General features: G+C 46.7%; 1 protein-coding gene across 1 annotated transcript in view; it reads left to right on the top strand.

Annotated features, from left to right (window-relative positions):
* Positions 1 to 17,922, top strand: part of LOC144499280 (doublecortin domain-containing protein 1-like) — a 420,979-nt gene that overhangs the window by 312,691 nt on the left and 90,366 nt on the right. The gene's annotated exons all lie outside the window — the stretch shown is intronic.

Raw genomic sequence — 17,922 nt, 5'->3', positions numbered from 1 at the left:
GCGTATTCCGTACGCGCAGGTTAGCCATCCTTGGATACGTGGTGGAAAACGGGGTCATTGGCTCTGATCCAGACCGTATGCGCCCCCTTACTGAACTTCCCTTGCCCGCTAGCACGAAAGCACTGAGGAGATGCCTCGGGTTCTTTTCGTATTATGCGCAGTGGGTCCCCAACTACGCGGATAAAGCTCGTCCGCTCATCAAGTCCACGACCTTCCCACTCACGCCGGAGGCCCAATTGGCCTTCAAGGCTTTGAAAAGCGACATTTCGAAAGCCACGATGCACGCGGTGGATGAATCCATCCCTTTCCAGGTGGAGAGTGATGCATCTGATTTCGCCCTAGCCGCCACACTAAACCAGGCAGGCAGGCCCGTCGCGTTCTTTTCCCGCACCCTTCAAGGCCCCGAAATTCGGCACTCAGCGGTGGAGAAGGAGGCTCAGGCCATTGTGGAGGCAGTCAGACACTGGCGCCATTACCTGGCGGGGAAGCGGTTCACTCTGATCACGGATCAACGATCCGTGGCGTTTATGTTCAGTAACACGCAGAGGGGCAAGATCAAGAACGATAAGATCTTGCGGTGGAGAATTGAGCTCTCCACCTATAATTACGATATTATGTATCGTCCAGGGAAGCTCAATGAGCCCTCGGATGCCCTCTCGCGCGGAACATGCGCCATCATGCAGGAGGACCGCTTGAAGGCCCTCCACAATGACCTGTGTCATCCTGGAGTCACCCGACTCTACCACTTCGTCAAAGCCCGCAACCTGCCCTACTCGGTGGAGGATGTCAGGTCAGTGACGAGAAGCTGTCGGATTTGCGCAGAATGCAAACCGCACTTTTATTGACCAGACCGGGCACAATTGGTCAAGGCCACTCACCCTTTCGAGAGGCTGAGTGTGGATTTTAAGGGCCCCCTTCCCTCAACGGACCGGAACGTCTATTTCCTCAATATAATAGATGAGTACTCCCGGTTCCCGTTTGTTGTCCCCTGTGCGGACACGTCGACTGCCACCGTGATTAAGGCATTTAGTGAGCTTTTTACCCTGTTCGGGTACCCCTGCTACATTCATAGCGACAGGGGCTCGTCGTTCATGAGCAACGACTTGAGGCAATTCCTGCTCTCATTCGGGATTGCCTCTAGTAGAACCACGAGCTACAACCCTAGGGGTAACGGACAGGTGGAAAGGGAGAATGCTACAGTCTGGAAGGCTGTCCTACTGGCACTGAAATCCAGGGGCCTTCCAGTCTCCCGTTGGCAGGAGGTCCTTCCAAATGCGCTCCATTCTATCCGCTCCCTCCTGTGTACGGCAACCAATGCTACTCCCCACGAGAGGATGTTCTCATTCCCTCGGAAGTCGTCCTCGGGGATCTCATTACCAGCCTGGTTGACGTACCCAGGACCCGTCCTTCTACGGCGACATGTGAGGGCTCGCAGGTCCGACCCCTTGGTCGAACCGGTCCAACTCCTCCACGCCAACCCTCAGTATGCCTATGTGGCATATCCTGACGGGCGAGAGGACACTGTCTCCATTCGAGACCTGGCGCCCGCAGGGGACGTAGCAACTCCTGTCGCTCCCATACCCCCTGTCACGAATCCCCTACTGCTTATTTCTTCCCCAGACGTGGCGCGGTCAGCACCGGGACCAGTGCATAACAGTTATACTCCCATGTACAGCTTGCCTGAGACTCGGAGATCGGCGCCACCACAGAAGGTTCCAGGATCCCTTGCACCATCGCCTCACCAGGGCCAACCGGCCCGGGAGTCCTTGAGGGGACAGCCGGACGCTGTTTTGGAGAGAACGCCACCGTAAGCACCTGCTCCGGTTTCGCAACCGGTGTTGAGGAGATCACAGCGACGGTGCGGTCCTCCAGACCGTCTGGACTTGTGAATTTTGTACATATATGACCTGTTTTTTGCACCCCGCCGGCCTTTGTTTTTAAAGGAGGGGTGAATGTGGTGAACCATCGTTGGTTACCACTGGGGGTTGTTCTTATGTTACTGTTGGGTTAGGGTGTTATCACTGTGGGGGTTGTATAATGTTGTTGGGTTAGGGTGTTTACCTGTGGTAAATGTTATTATGGCACATCCCGGTGGGGCCCCGCCTCCGGAGGAGAGGTATAAGACCCTCTGCTCCGGCAGGACCCCTCCAGTCTGAACTGGTGTACTCGTGTTAGTTAGTTCCATTGTTTGATAATAAAAGCCTTCGATAACTGAAGCCTTGTTCCACGTGCTTGATTGTCGCGCATCAGTACCCTGGACATACTGTCTTCCACATTCTTCCAAAGGAAAAAAGATACAAAAGTCTGAGGTCACATACCAACTGACTCAAGAACAGCTTCTTCCCTGCTGCTGCCAGACTTCTGAATGGACCTACCTTATATGAAGGGTCTTTCTCTACACCCTAGCTATGACTAAGACACTATATTCTGCACTCTGTCCTTTCCTTCTCCCCTCTGTACTCTATGAATGGTATGTTTTGTCTGTATAGCGCGCAAGAAACAATACTTTTCACTGTATGTTAATACAAGTGACAATAATAAATCAAATCAAATTTGGAACAGGTAAAGGATTCCAAGGTATAATTTTGAAGATGAGAAGGGAAATGATCTCTAGCATTTTGGCCGACATTTATCCTTCAACCAGCATCAATAAACCAATGAGAGCAGATGATCTTTCTGTTGTCACATTGCTGTTTGTGGGAGCTTGCTGTGTGTCACATGGTCACATTGTTTCTTACATTACAACACGAAACACTCTTCAAAAGCACTCCATTGTCTGTAAGGGTTTTGGGACATTTTAAAGCCACGAAAGGTTGTAACATCCTGGTCCCATCTTTTAAATTATTAATCACTTCAAGGCAAATGATTGGAAGTGAGCTGTGTTTTGCCTTGGTGGATTTATTACTGTGAAAACCCAATTCACTCATTATTGATATACAGCCTAACACACAGTAACAGCTGCAGGCTCGATTTTCAAGTTTGCTGATGACACCACTGTAGTGGGTTGGGTCTCAAACAATGACGAGACAGGAATGAGATAGAGAATCTGGTGAACTGGTGCGATGACAATAATCTCTCCCTCAATGTCAACAAAACAAAGGAGATAGCCATCGACTTCAGGAAGTGTGGTGGAGGACATGCCCCTGTCTACATCAATGGGGATAAAGTAGAAATGGTTGAGAGCTGAATCTGATCTTTCACTGCTGCTTCACAGCACCAGGAACCCGGTTTCGATTCACGGCTTGGGTCACTGTTTGTGTGGAGTTTGCAAGTTCTCCCTGTTCTGCGTGGGTTTCCTCCAGGTGCTCCGGTTTCCTCCCACAATCCGAAAGACGAGCTGCTTAGGTGCATTGACCCGAACAGGCGCCGGACTGTGGCAACTAGAGGAATTTCACAGTAACTTCATTGCTGTGGTAATGTAAGCCTTACTTATGACTAATAAATAAACTTTATTTTTACTTTTTTACTAGCTTCAAGTTTTTAGGTGTCCAGATTACCAACAGCCTGTCCTGGTCCTCTCATGCTGACACTATAGTTAAGAAAGCGCACCAACGCCTCTACTTTCTCAGAAGACTAAGGAAATTTGGCATGTCAGCTACGACTCTCACCAACTTTTACAGACCTACCATAGAAAGCATTCTTCCTGGTTGTATCACAGCTTGGTATGGCTCTTGCTCTGCCCAAGACCGCAAGGAACTACAAAGGGCCGTGAATAAAGCCCAGTCCATCACATAAACCAGCCTCCCACCCATTGACCCTGTCTACACTTCCCGCTGCCTCGGCAAAGGAGCCAGCATAATTAAGGACCGCATGCACCCCGGACATTCTCTCTTCCACCTTCTTCCATCAGGAAAAAGATACAAAAGTCTGAGGTCATGTACCAACCGACTCAAGAACAGCTTCTTCCCTGCTGCCATCAGACCTACGAATGGACCTACCTCGCACTAAGTTGATCTTTCTCTACATCCGAGCTATGACTGTAACACTACATTCTGCACTTTCTACTTCTCTATGAATGGTATGCTTTGTCTGAATAGCATGCAAGAAACAATCCTTTTTACTGTATACTAATACATGTGACAATGTTGTGATATGGTGTATCTGGATTTCCAGAAGGCATTTGACAAGGTGCCACACCAAAGACTGCTACATAAGATAAAGGTGCACGGTATTACAGGTAATGTATTAGCATGGATAGAGGATTGGTTAATGAACAGAAAGCAAAGAGCGGGAGTAAAGGGGTGTTTTTCTGGTTGGTGATCAGTGACTAGTGGTGTGCCTCAGGGATCAGTGTTGGGACCGCAATTGTTTACGATTTACAAAGATGATTTGGAGTTGGGGACCAAGTGTAGTGTGTCAAAATTCGCAGATGACACTAAGATGGATGGAAGACCAAAGTGTGCAGAGGACGCTGAAAGTCTGCAAAGGGATAAAGATAATCTAAGTGAGTAGGTGAGGGTCTGGCAGATGGAGTACAATGTTGGTAAATGTGAGGTCATCCATTTTGGTAGGAATAACAGCAAAATGGACTATTATTTAAATGGTAAAAAATTGCAGCATGCTGCTGTGCAGAGGGACCTGGGTGTCCTTGTGCAGGAATCTCAAGGAGTTGATTTGCAGGTGCAGCAGGTAATTAAGAAGACAAATGGAATTTTGTCCTTCATTGCCAGAGGGATGGAGTTTAAAAACAGCGAGATTATGTTGCAGCTGTATAAGGTGCTGGTGAAGCCACACCTAATCATAGAGTCATAGAGGTTTACAGCATGAAAACAGGCCCTTCGGCCCAACTTGTCCATGCCGCCATTCTTTTTTTAAAAATCCCTAAGCTAATCCGAATTGCCCGCATTTGGCCCATATCCCTCTATATCCATTGTACCCACGTAACTATCTAAATGCTTTTTAAAAGATAAAATTGTACCCCTCTCTACTACTACCTCTGGCAGCTCATTCCAGACACTCACCACCCTTTGTGTGAAAAGATTTCCCCTCTGGACACGTTTGTATCTCTCCCCTCTCACCTTAAACCTATGCCCTCTAGTTTTAGACTTCCCTACCTTTGGGAAAAGATATTGACTATCTACCTTGTCTATGCCCCTCATCATTTTATAGACCTCTATAAGGTCACCCCTCAGCCTCCTACGCTCCAGACAAAAAAGTCCCAGTCTATTCAGCCTCTTCTTATAACTCAATCCATCAAGTCCCGGTAGCATCCTAATAAATCTTTTCTGCACTCTTTCTAGTTTAATAATATCCTTTCTATAATAGAGTGACCAGAATTGCACACAGTATTCCAAGTGTGGCCTTACCAATGTCTTGTACAACTTTAACAAGATGTCCCAACTCCAGTATTCAATGTTCTGACCAATGAAACCAAGCATGCCGAATGCCTTCTTCACCACTCTGTCCACCTGTGACTCCACTTTCAAGGAGCTATGAACATGTACTCCTAGACCTCTTTGTTCTGTAACTCTCCCCAACGCCCTACCATTAACTGAGCAAGTCCTGCCCTGGTTCAATCTACCAAAATGTATCACCTCGCATTTATCTAAAGTAAACTCCATCTGCCATTCGTCAGCCCACTGGCCCAGTTGATCAAAGTCCCGTTGTACTTGGAGATAATTTTCTTCACTGTCCACTATGCCACCAATCTTGGTGTCATCTGCAAACTTACTAACCATGCCCCCTATATTCTCGTCCAAATCATTAATATAAATGACAAATAACAGTGGGCCCAGCACTGATCACACCGCTGGTCACAGACCTCCGGTTTGAAAAACAACTCTCTACAACCACCCTCTGGCTTCTGTCAAGAAACCAATTTTGTATCCATTTAGATACCCCACCCTGGATCCCGTGAGATTTAACTTTGTGCAACAACCTACCAAGCAGCACCTTGTCAAAGGCCTTGCTAAAGTCCATGTAGACAACGTCAACTGTACTGCCCTCATCTACCTTCTTGGTTACCCCTTCAAAAAACTCTATTAAATTTGTGAGACATGGTTTTACACTCACAAAGCCATGCTGACTGTCCTTAATCAGTCCTTGCATCTCTACCTGGAGTACTGTGTACAGTTTTGGTGTCCTTACTTGAGAAAGGATATACTGGCACTGGAGGGGGTGCAGAGGAGATTCACTAGGTTGATTCTGGAGTTGAGAGGGTTGGCTTATGAGGACAGACTGAGTAGACTGGGGCTATACTCATTGGAATTCAGAAGAATGAGGGGAGATCTTATAGAAACATATAAGATTATGAAGGGAATAGATAAGATAGAAGCAGGGAAGTTGTTTCCACTGGCGGGTGAAACTAGAACTAGGTATAGCCTCAAAATAAGGGGAAACAGATTTAGGACTGAGTTGAGGAGGAACTTCTTCAGACAAAGGGTTGTGAATCTGTGGAATTCCCTGCCCAGTAAAGCAGTTGAGGCTACCTCATTGAATGTTTTTAAGGCAAGGATAGATAAATTTTTGAACAGTAAAGGAATTAAGGGTTATGGTGAGCAGGTTGGTAAGTGGAGTTGAGTCCACAAAAAGATCAGCCATGATCTTATTGAATGGCGGAGCAGGCTCGAGAGGCCAGATGGCCTACTCCTGCTCCTAGTTCTTATGTTCTTATGTTAATTCCAATCAAAACTCAAATCAAAGGCTGGGTTGGTATATACAAGTGCCGAGTGTTAAGCCGTATGCCTGGATTAGGTGTATTTTTTTCAACTTTACTGGTGCACGCAAAGCTCACAGTTCACTGGGTCACTGTACATTCAAAACTACTTAACATTTCACAGTGCTTGCATTGAGAATTCTCCAGTTTCATCCAAGGAATGTGCTAGGGACAATGTCTGAGCCAGCAGATAGACTGAGGCCAATAGAAGATGTCTTGATGCAGCGTAGTTATCGGATAATTCGGACAGGCGGATCCAATTTGACTGAAAGGTCAATGACCTGAAAAACATTATCTCTGTTTCTCTCGCCACAGATGCTGCCAGACCTGCTGAGTAGTTCCAGCATTTTCTGATTTCATTTCTTATTTCCAGCCTCTGCAACATTTTGATTAGCTCTATATTGTTTGTCCAGGGATGCTAATCCATTAATGAATAGAAATATAGGCTTTTTTATTTACAATCTGGGACATCCATTTAAACACTTTTTTGTGTGTTAGTGTATGAGTGAATGGGCGAATGCGTTGGTGGGTCAGGGGATAGGGTGGGTGAGGCAAATGGTTAAGGGGGTGGGTTAACAGGTGGGTAGGCGAGCAGGGTGGCAGGTGAATAGGATGGTCAGTGGTATAGTTACTCAGGAGTTAGACTTGGATTTTCCTGTTCAACGTTTTTTGGTGACTATCCAGGTAAATAACTTGGAATGGCCACATTCTCCGGCTCTCGCTCAAGAGAGTCCTGGGGAGCAGTGGAATTGCTCATCAGAAGTTGAAGCTTTCTGGGAAATTCCCATAGAGCCAGAACACTGGGACTCCCAAGGGTTCCCAATGCATATCCAGGAGGGTCCAATCATCAGAGATTAGAAGACCTGGGCCCTTGTTTTGTTAAGGGGAGACAATATGATCAGGCAAATTAGAGATCCAATGACTTACCAAAGACAATTGTTTGATCATGTCCCATGTCCAGTTTCTTTTGTGCTTTTTCAATGGAAGACTCACAACAGAAAAAGATATCTCACCAGAGAATACGGGGGCGCTTCTCCCATCCTGCTGCGCTAACGTTTTAGCCATGATGCGGAGATGCCGGCGTTAGACTGGGGTAGGCACAGTAAGAAGTCTGACAACACCAGGTTAAAGTCCAACAGGTTTATTTGGTAGCACGAGCTTTCGGAGTGCTGCCCCTTCATCAGATTGTCCATCCCTAATTGCCCTTGAACTGAGTAGCTCGCTTGGCCATTTCAGAAGGCATTTAAGAGTCAACTACATTGCTGTGACTCTGGAGTCACATGTAGGCCAGACCAGATAAGGATGGCAGATTTCCTTCCCTAAAGGACATTAGTGAACCACATGGGTTTTTACCACAATCAACAGTTGTTTCATTGTCATTAGTAGACTCTTAGTTCCAGATTTCTTTTATTGAATTCAAATTCCACCAGTAACCACAATAAAGTGTTTACTCCAGCTATTTTGTCTGGAAACACCATTCATTTATTGACCCCCACATGTTGTCACCCCCGAACCTAAAGCAAGTTGAAATTTCCTATTTCCTGACCTTACATTACCCTCGAACAACCTTGTCTCCAAATGGATCAGGGCACCTTAATGCAAAAAAAACAAAAATAAAAATGGAACCCCCACCCCCATGGGACAGAAACCACTGTCCTCCAAACCCCAGGGCACAGAGATATATATGATGCATGATTATGCCTTCTACTGTGAGCAGCCAGCTTTCTGGCTAGCTTAGGCCCCACCTCCCTCCCCCTACTGGTAGGAAACAGGTTGTGAATCATTTCTTGCACTAAGTGGCGTAAGATTTGATTTGTGGCCTCACTGAAAAACATGGATCTGAAACTCTCCCTTTCTCACGGTCGTTTGGCACTTCGACTATTTTTTGGTAAGATCGCCCCCATTGAGATAGAGCCAAGTTGTGGAAACTGCAGTACATCAGAGAGAGGTAAAATTACCTGAACACTTTTTACCAGGAGTCAGTCACACCACTCAGATAGGGCCTACTGAGTTGGCTGGTGGTCAGGAATAGGAGGGTGTGACTGCAGTGAGGCGGGTAAGGGGATCGGGAAGGTAGAAGTGGAGGAGATTCAGCCCTTGCAATTGTCCAACAAGTTTAAGGTTCTTGCAGCCTGTGTGGATAAGAGCTGGAGCTGCAGGGTGGGTGCACAGGAAGGCATTCAAGTGGGCGAGTTAATAGGAGTGTAGTAGAGTAGGGAACAGTATAGTTAGAGAGATGGGCACAGTTCTCTACATCAAGAGCGTGATTCCAGCTGGCTGTGTTGCCTGCCCAGTACCAGGATAGGGGATATCTGCTCAAGGTTGGAGAGGAGCTTGCAGGGGAGGATCCAGTTGTGGTGTTCCTTGTGGGTACCAATAACATAGAGAGGATGAGGAAAGAGGCTCTGCTCTGTTCATTAAGGTGTCATTAGCACAGTAACAAGAGATGACCTTAGCTTGAAGGAGCAAGATGTAGAAACAGTTTGGGCAGAAATAAGAAACAGGCAAGGTAAGAGGTCACTTGTGGGAGTAGTTGATAGGCCCCCTAACAGTAGTTACATGGGCAGAGTATACAGGAAGAAATGAAATGGAGTGTGGAAAGAAGTGCTGCAATATTAATGGATGACTTCAATTTATATGTAGGTAGAGTGCGGACAGTATGGAAAATGAGTTCATATAGTATATCTGGGACAATTTCTTGGAGCAGGAAGTTCTAGAGCCAACCAGGGAGCAGGCTATTCTGGACCTGGCAATGAACAATGAGATAGGATTGACCAATAAGCTTGGTAGAGGAGCTTCTAGGCAACAGTGATCATAACATGATGGAATTTCATCATAGAGTAGAACCATCATAGAATTCCTATAGTGCAGAAGGAGACCATTCGGCCCATTGGGCCTGCACTGATTCTCCGACAACAATCCCAACCAGGCCCTCTCCCCATAATCCCACATATTTACCCTGTTAATCCCCATCTTGGGTCACTAGAGGGCAATTTAGCATGGCCAATCAAACTAACCTGCACATCTTTGGAGTGTGGGAGGAAACCGAAGCACCCAGAGGAAACCCATGCAGACATGGGGAGAATGTGCAAACTCCACGCAGACAATCACCTGAGGCCAGAATTGAACCTGGGTCCCTAGCGCTGTGTGGCAGTAATGCTAACCACTGTGCTATCGTGCTGCCCACATTTGGTTTGAAGGGGATAAGTGTGCATCTATGACTAGTGTTTTAAACCTGAATAAGGATATGAAAGCAGATCTCACTAAAGTAAATTGGTAAAGTAATTTAAAAGGTAGGACAGTAGAAACAGTAGGACGGGGCATAGAGTATAAAAGTTGGGGTCTGATGTTGCGGTTGTATAGAACGTTGGTTCGGCCGCATTTGGAATACTGCACCCAGTTCTGGTCGCCACACTACCAGAAGGACGTGGAGGCTTTAGAGAGAGTGCAGAGGAGGTTTACCAGGATGTTGCCTGGTATGGAAGGGCTTAGTTATATGGAGAGATTGGGTAAACTGGGGTTGTTCTCACTGGAAAGATGGAGGATGAGGGGTGACCTAATAGAGGTGTATAAAATTATGAAAGGCATAGATAGGGTGAACGGTGGGAAGCTTTTTTCCAGATCGGTGGTGACGTTCACGAGGGGTCATAGGTTCAAGGTGAGGGGGGGGAGGTTTAACACAGATATCAGAAGGACGTATTTTACACAGAGGGTGGTGGGGGCCTGGAATGCGCTGCCGGGCAAGGTGGTGGAGGTGGACACACTGGGAACGTTTAAGACTTATCTGGATAGCCACATGAACGGAGTGGGAATGGAGGGATACAAAAGAATGGTCTAGTTTGGACCAGGGAGCGGCGCGGGCTTGGAGGGCCGAAGGGCCTGTTCCTGTGCTGTATTGTTCTTTGTTCTTTAAACACAGTGGCTGACTTTTAAGGAGATATTTAATAACCCTCAGCAAAGATTTATCCCAGTGCGAAAGAAAGATTCGTTGAGAAGGATGCATCATGCATGGCTGAACAAGGAAGCTAAGGATAGCATCAAATTGAAAGAAATACTAGACAAATCTGCAAAGATTAGTGGCAGGTCAGAGGTCAGATAGATTTCAAGAATCAGCAAAGAATGACAAAGAAAATAATGAAGAAGGAGAATGTAGAGTACGTGAGAAAGCTGGTTAGTAATCTGAAAGCAGATACTAGCAATTTCTACAAGCATATAATTGGAAAAGAGTAAGTAGATCTTTAGACACAGAGCCTGCAATCTTCTGGGCAAAGCATGTCATTAATATTTAAATTGGCTCCCCTTCGCACCAGCAAAATACGGCTGGGAAATGGCTTTAGGCACGAGATCAGTTCACGACCAGTGCAAAAGCCTCACGCACTATCTTCCCTGCTCGCAAGTAACATGCGCCCCACACAAGTGCCAAGCTATGGCAATCTCCAACAAGGGAGAATTTAACCATTGCCCCTTGACATTCAATGGTATTACCATCACTGAAACCCCACTAGCAATATCCTGGGGGTTACCATTGACCAGAACCTGAACTGGATAAATACTGTGGCTACAAGAACAGGTCAGTGGCAAGAAATCCTGCAGCGAGTAACTCACCTCCTGACTCCCCAAAGTCCATCCATCATCTACAAGGCATAAGTCAGGAGTGTAATGGAATTTTCTCTACTTGCCTGGATGGGTGCAGCTCCATCAACACTTAAGGAGTTTCACACCATCCAGGACAAAGCAATCCACTTGATTGCCACTCCTTCCACAAACATTCACTCTTCCCACCAGCGATGTACAGTGGCAGCAGTACGCATCATCTACACGATGCACTGCACAAACTCACCAAGGCTCCAGGCAAATGACCACTACCACCTAGAAGGACAAAGGCAGCAGACATATGAGAAATCACCACCTGTAAGTTCCCCCCCAAGTCACTCATCATCCTGACTTGGAACTACATCGCCGTTTCTTCTCTGTTGCTGGGTCAAAATCCTGGAACTCCCTCCCTAACAGCACTGTCGGTGTACCTACACCATGTGGACTGCCATGGTTCAAGAAGGCAGCTCATCACCACCTTCTCCAGGGCAATTACGGGTGGGTAATAAATGCTGGCTTAGCCAGCTAAGCCCATGTCCCATAAATTAATTTTTAAAAATATTGGCTTAGTAAGCTGTGGAGTGCCACAGGGATCAATGCTGGGGCCTCAACTATTTATAACCTACATAAATGATTTGGATGAAGGGATAACTAAATTTGCCACTGACGCAAAGGTAGGTAGGCAATTAAGTTGTCAAGACGAGGTAGAGGGGGCGATTTTACCATTTTTTTTCTAAGTGCTGGGCGGACTTGAAACTGGGAGAGTTTCAGATCCGTTTTTGGGTGTGTTTTCGGGCTCCCCCCCTTCCCCCCATACGTACTCTGCCTGCAAAAATATCAGCGAGCCTGTTGCTCGCTGCAGAAGCCTGTGGGTGGAGCTTAACGTGCCCGAAAGCCCTGCAGAGGGAGGTAGTGCTCATGCGTAGGCCTCTGATGCTGCACATGCGCATTCGCAGCAGCAGGGATCTGACTGAAAAGAGAGAGCTGTCAGGCCCCTGCTAATGCAGGTTAATTTACCCTCCTAATCACTTGTTGTACCCGCATGCTAAATCTTTGTGATTCGAGCACCAGGACGCCCGGATCCCTCTGTTCCAGAGTTTCGCAATCTGTCTCAATTTAAATACTATACTGTTTTTCTATTCTTCCTGCCAAAGCGGACATGTTCACATTTTCCCACATTATACGCCATCTGTCCATTTTTTTCCAACTCACTTAACCTGTTTACTTCTCTTTGCAGACTCTCTGGGGGTGGTGGTAAAGTTGGGCGTAAAGCGTTTAACATGATTGGCGCCAGTTTTCGCAGCCGACACCAATTTTACGAGCGCCGGATTTCCGGGGCGGTCAGCCTCTCGATGGAAATGGGTGAGAGGCAGGTTAATGCATTCCAATTTACTGTACTGTTGTTTTACATCTCCCGGTGCTCAATCGGCAGCTCCCTCTCCCTCTCCCGCCGCAATCGTGGGGGCCCGCAGCCCGAGATACAGCCCCCGCCGACCCCCCCCCCGCCGACCCCCCCCCCCCGCCACCCAGACCGATTGTGGAACCCCCCTCCCCCACCGATCGCGGACCCGCCGCTCTCCCCTCCCACCAATAGCTGCAGAGTGGCAGCGGGACCCCTCACCCTCCCTCCTCCCCACTGATCAATGCAAAGTAGCCGTGGGCCCCCTCCCCTCATTAGCCCCTCCCCCATTAGCACCTCCCATTTGCCCCACCCCTGCTTGCCCCGCCCAACTGGCCCCGTCCCCGTTAGCCCTGCCCCCTGGCACTGCCTGGTGGGCTTTGCCCAGGTGCCAGGGTGGCACTGTCAGTCTGGCACTTCCCAAGGGGCACCCCCTTTTCCCTCGGCCCCCCCCCCCGAGGGAGGGCCTCAATGGCCTCTGGTTCCACCGGCGAGGCCAAGTCGGCTGCTCCCCGTTCAAGGGGACCATGTCTATTCCTCGCCGGTGCAAGCCTTTCCTGGCGAGGCCATAAGGAGGGGCAGGCCCGGACGATTGAGTGCCAGGCTTGCTAAGCAGATGTAAAATAACGTGACAGTAAATTGGAATGCATTAACCTGCCTCTCACCCATTTTCGGTGAGAGGCTGACCGCGCTGGAAATCTGGCGCTCGTAAAATGGTGCCGGCCACAAAAACCGGTGTCCATCATGCTAAACGCTTTACGCCCGACTTTACCACCACCCCCAGAGAGTCTGCAAAGAGAAATAAACAGGTTAAGTGAGTTGGAAAAAAAATTGACAGATGGCGTATAATGTGGGAAAATGTGAACATGTCCGCTTTGGCAGGAAGAATAGAAAAACAGTATAGTATTTAAATTGAGATAGATTGCAAAACTCTGGTACAGAGGGATCCGGGTGTCCTGGTGCATGAATCACAAAAAGGTAGCATGCGGATACAACAAGTGATTAGGAGGGCAAATGGAATGTTGGTGTTTATTGCAAGGGGAATGGAATATAAAAGTTGGGGAGCTTTACTGCAGCTGTACAGGGCCTTGGTGAGACCATCTCTGGAGTACTGTGTTCAGTTCTAGTCTCCATATTTGAAAAAAAAGACATAATTGCATTAGAAACTGTTAATGGAAGTTCACTTGACTCATTCCTGGGCTGAGGAACTTATATAAATAAAGATGCAGCTGGTTATGTCTTTTTCCCATTGGAGTTTAGAAGAAGGAATGATCTTACTGAAACACATACATCCTGCGGAGACTTGATAGGATAGATACTGAGCGGATGTTTCCACTTGTGGTAGAACTGGAAACTAGAACTGGGCGGCACGGTGGCACAGTGATTAACACTGTTGCCTCACAGTGCCAGGTTCGATTCCCGGCTTGGGTCACTGTCTGTGTGGAGGTTGCATGTTCTACCCATGTCTGTGTGGGTTTGCTCCGGGTGCTCCAGTTTCCTCCCACAGTCCAAAGATGTACAGGTTAGGGGGATTGGCCATGCTAAATTGTCCGTTAGTGTCAGAAAGATTAGTAGGGTAAATATGTGGGGTTGTGGGGATAGGGCCTGGGTGGGATCGTTGTCGGTGCAGACTCGATAGGCTGAATGGCCTCCTTCTGCAGTGTAGTGATTCTATGATTCTAGCTAGGGGTCACAGTTTAAGAATAAGAGGCCTCCCTTTTAAGATGGAGGTGAGGAGAATTGTTTTTGATGGTCATTAGTATGTGGAATTATTTTCCCTAGAAAGCAGGAGAGGATGGATTAATGAATTAATTCACAGCAGAGTTAGAGAGATTTTTGATAGACAAGGGAGTCGAGGATTATGGGGGGCACACAGGAAAGTTGAATTGAGACCACAACCAGGTCAGCCATGACCTTATTGAATGGCAGAATAGGCTTGAAGCTGAATGGCCAACTCCTGCTCCTAAGTCCTATTGTGCTATGTTACAAATGTGTCAAAGCCAACTCCTATATAATTAGCTTGACTGAGTTCTTTGGTGAGGTAACAGATATTTTATGAGGGCAATGTTGTTGATGCGATGTATATGGACTTCCAACAGGCATTTGACCACTTTGTCTTTTTTTCCATTTGTTCTTGGGATGTCAGGGTTGCCGACAAGGCCAGCATTCATTGCCTATCCTTAATTGACTTGAGAAGGTGGCAGTGAGCCGCCCTCTTGAACTGTTGCATCTATCTGGTGCAGCTGCAGCCACAATACCGTTAGTTTCAGGGGCTTGTGAAGGAATGCCAATAAACTTCCAAGTCAGGATAGTGTGTGTCCTGGAAGGCAACCTGCAGGTGGTGGGGTTCTCATGCACCTGCTGCCTTGGTCCTTCCACATGGTGGAGATCGCGGGTTTGGAAAGTGCTGCTGAAGGAGCCTTGGCAAGTTTCTGAAATAAATCTTACAGTTGGTACACTCTACTGTCGCTGTGCACTGATAGTGGAGGGAGTGAATGTTTAAGGTGGTAGTTGGGGGATGCTGATGAAGTGAGCTTCTTTGTTTTGCATGGTGTTACAGAATCACAGGATGGTTACAATGCACAAGGGATACTTGTGGCCCATGGAACCAATGTCTAATTTCTGCAATAGGATAATCCACTCGGCACATCTGGGTGAAGATGGTTATGAATGTTCCAGCCTGATCTTTTGAACTGATTTTGTGTCCATTATTATAAAAATACTCCAGTTGAGGTCAAACCAGGGTTTTACAAAGGTTCATCATAACTTCCTTGCTTTTGTACCCAATGCCTCTATTTATTAGTCACAAGAGGCTTACGTTAACACTGCAATGAAGTTACTGTGAAAATCCCCCAGTCGCCACATGCCGCCGCCCGTTTGGGTACACGTGGGAAGAATTTAGCATGGCCAATGCACCTAACCAGCACATCTTTTGGACAGTGGGGGGAAACCAGAGCACTCGGAGGAAACCCATGCAGACTCCGCACAGTGACCCAAGGCTGGAATTGAACCCGGGTCCCTGGTGTTGTGAGGCAGCAGTGCTAACCACTGTGCAACCATGCCGCCCCGATGTAAAGCCCAAGATCACAGATGCCTTTTTAACCAGCTGTACAGAACAAGTAAGCCAACTAAAATTCACCCTGAGAAGGTTGGTAGCCCCAGTATGTACCTGCTGGACCATGCTTTTCCCAATCCCAAATCTCCTTCAGGCCAGAAATTTGATGCATTTTTGTTCAACTCTGGCAATTACAATACCGTACCAGTGTGAGTATGTACACCGTGAATATATCAGTGTGGAAGTATGCACAGTGTTTCAGTGTATGAAAACAGTATGCTGGGAATAAGTTATCATTATTGCCTCTCAGTGTTTCCATCATGCTTTGAAATAAATAATGTGAGTTTGCCATTAATAAAAATTTGGTATTCTTTTTCTAGCCGTAATGCTGCAGGGAATAAGGCTCGACAGGGAGGGGAGTATGAATTACAGAAAAGTAAAGATTTGCAAGTGGACCCTTCAATTAAAGTACATGAACTTGAATTTCAGCAATTTCTTGAGAGGTAATAATTCCAACAGTCATGAAGAAGATTTCAGATATGTTGCTTGTGAGTGTGTGTGAGTGAATGATTGAACTTTTACCTTCATTGGCCCATCTTCATACTAAGGTGCACCTTATTAGAATGGAATTGATTTTGCCGAGATTATTTTCTGTTCCAACGTGTGCATAATTACCCAGAATTTGCAGGAGTTGGGCCATTTACCAAGTTCAGCAGGTAATTGGGAAGGCAAACGGAATATTCGCTTTTATTTCAAAGGGAATGGAATATAAAAATAGGGAGCAGAAACAAAAAATGCTGGAAAATCACAGCAGGTCTGACAGCATCTGTGGAAAGAGAATAGAACCAATGTTTCTACAGATGCCGTCAGACCTCATAGAGTCATGGAGTCATAGGGGTTTACAGCATGGAAACAGGCCCTTTGGCCCAACTTGTCCATGCCGCCTTTTTTTTAAACCCCTAAGCTCGTCCCAATTGCCCGCATTTAGCCCATATCCCTCTATACCCATCTTACCTATGTAACAGTGTAAATGCTTTTTAAAAGACAAAATTGTAACCGCTCTACCTCTGGCAGCTTGTTCCAGACACTCGCCACCCTCTGTGTGAAACAATTGCTCCTCTGGACCCTTTTGTATCTCTTCCCCTCACCTTAAACCCATGACTTCTAGTTTTAGACTCCCCTACCTTTGGGAAAATTTATTGACTATCGAGCTGATCTATGCCCCTCATTATTTTATAGACCTCTATAAAATTGCCCCTCAGCCTCCTACGCTCCAGAGAAAAAAGTCCCAGTCTATCCAGCCTCTCTTTATAACTCAAACCATCAAGTCCCGGTAGCACCCTAGTAAATCTTTTCTGCACTCTTCCTAGTTTAATAATATCCTTTCTATAATAGGGTGACCAGAACTATACATAGTATTCCAAGTGTGGCCTTACCAATGTCTTGTACAACTTCAACAAGATGTCCCAACTCCTGTATTCAATGTTCTGACCAAGCATGCTGAATGCCTTCTTCACCACTCTGTCCACCTGCGACTCCACTTCCAAGGAGCTATGAACCTCTACCCCTAGATCTCTTTGTTCTGTAATCTCCCCAACGCCCGACCACTAACTGAGTAAGTCCTGCCCTGGTTCAATCTACCAAAATGCATCACCTCGCATTTATCTAAATTAAACTCCATCTGCCATTCGTCAGCTGAGATTTTCCAGCATTTTCTGTTTTGTTTCAGATTCTAACATCCGCAGTATTTTGCTTTTATATAAAAATAAGGAAGTCTTGCTAAAACTATATAAGGCACTAATCAGACCATAAAAACTGGAATATTGTGACTAGTTTTGGTCCCCTTAGATATACTGGCATTGGAGGCAGTCCAGAGAAGGTTCACTAGATTGGTGCTGGGTACGGAGGGATTTTCTTATGAGGAGAGGTTGAGTAGGTTGGGCCTGTACTCATTGAAGTTCGGAAGAATGTGAGGCAACCTTATTGAGACATACGGGATTCTTAGGGGGTTTGACAGGATAGATGCTGAGAGGATGGTTCCTCTTGTGATTCTGTGGAATTCTTTACTGCAGAGGGTTGTAGGAATTGGGTCATTAAGTATGTTCAAGGCTGAGGTTAAACAAATTTTCAATCAGTGAGGGAATCAAGGGTTACGGGATAAGGCGGGAAAGTGGAGTTGAGGATTAGCATATCAGGTCAGTCATAAAAATGGCCAATGCC

The sequence above is a fragment of the Mustelus asterias genome, chromosome 9 (genome assembly GCF_964213995.1).
Source record: "Mustelus asterias chromosome 9, sMusAst1.hap1.1, whole genome shotgun sequence".
NCBI classification, from domain to species: Eukaryota; Metazoa; Chordata; class Chondrichthyes; order Carcharhiniformes; family Triakidae; genus Mustelus; species Mustelus asterias.
The sequence above is the reverse complement of the archived record's forward strand: the minus strand, read 5'-3'. Positions and strand labels throughout refer to the sequence as shown.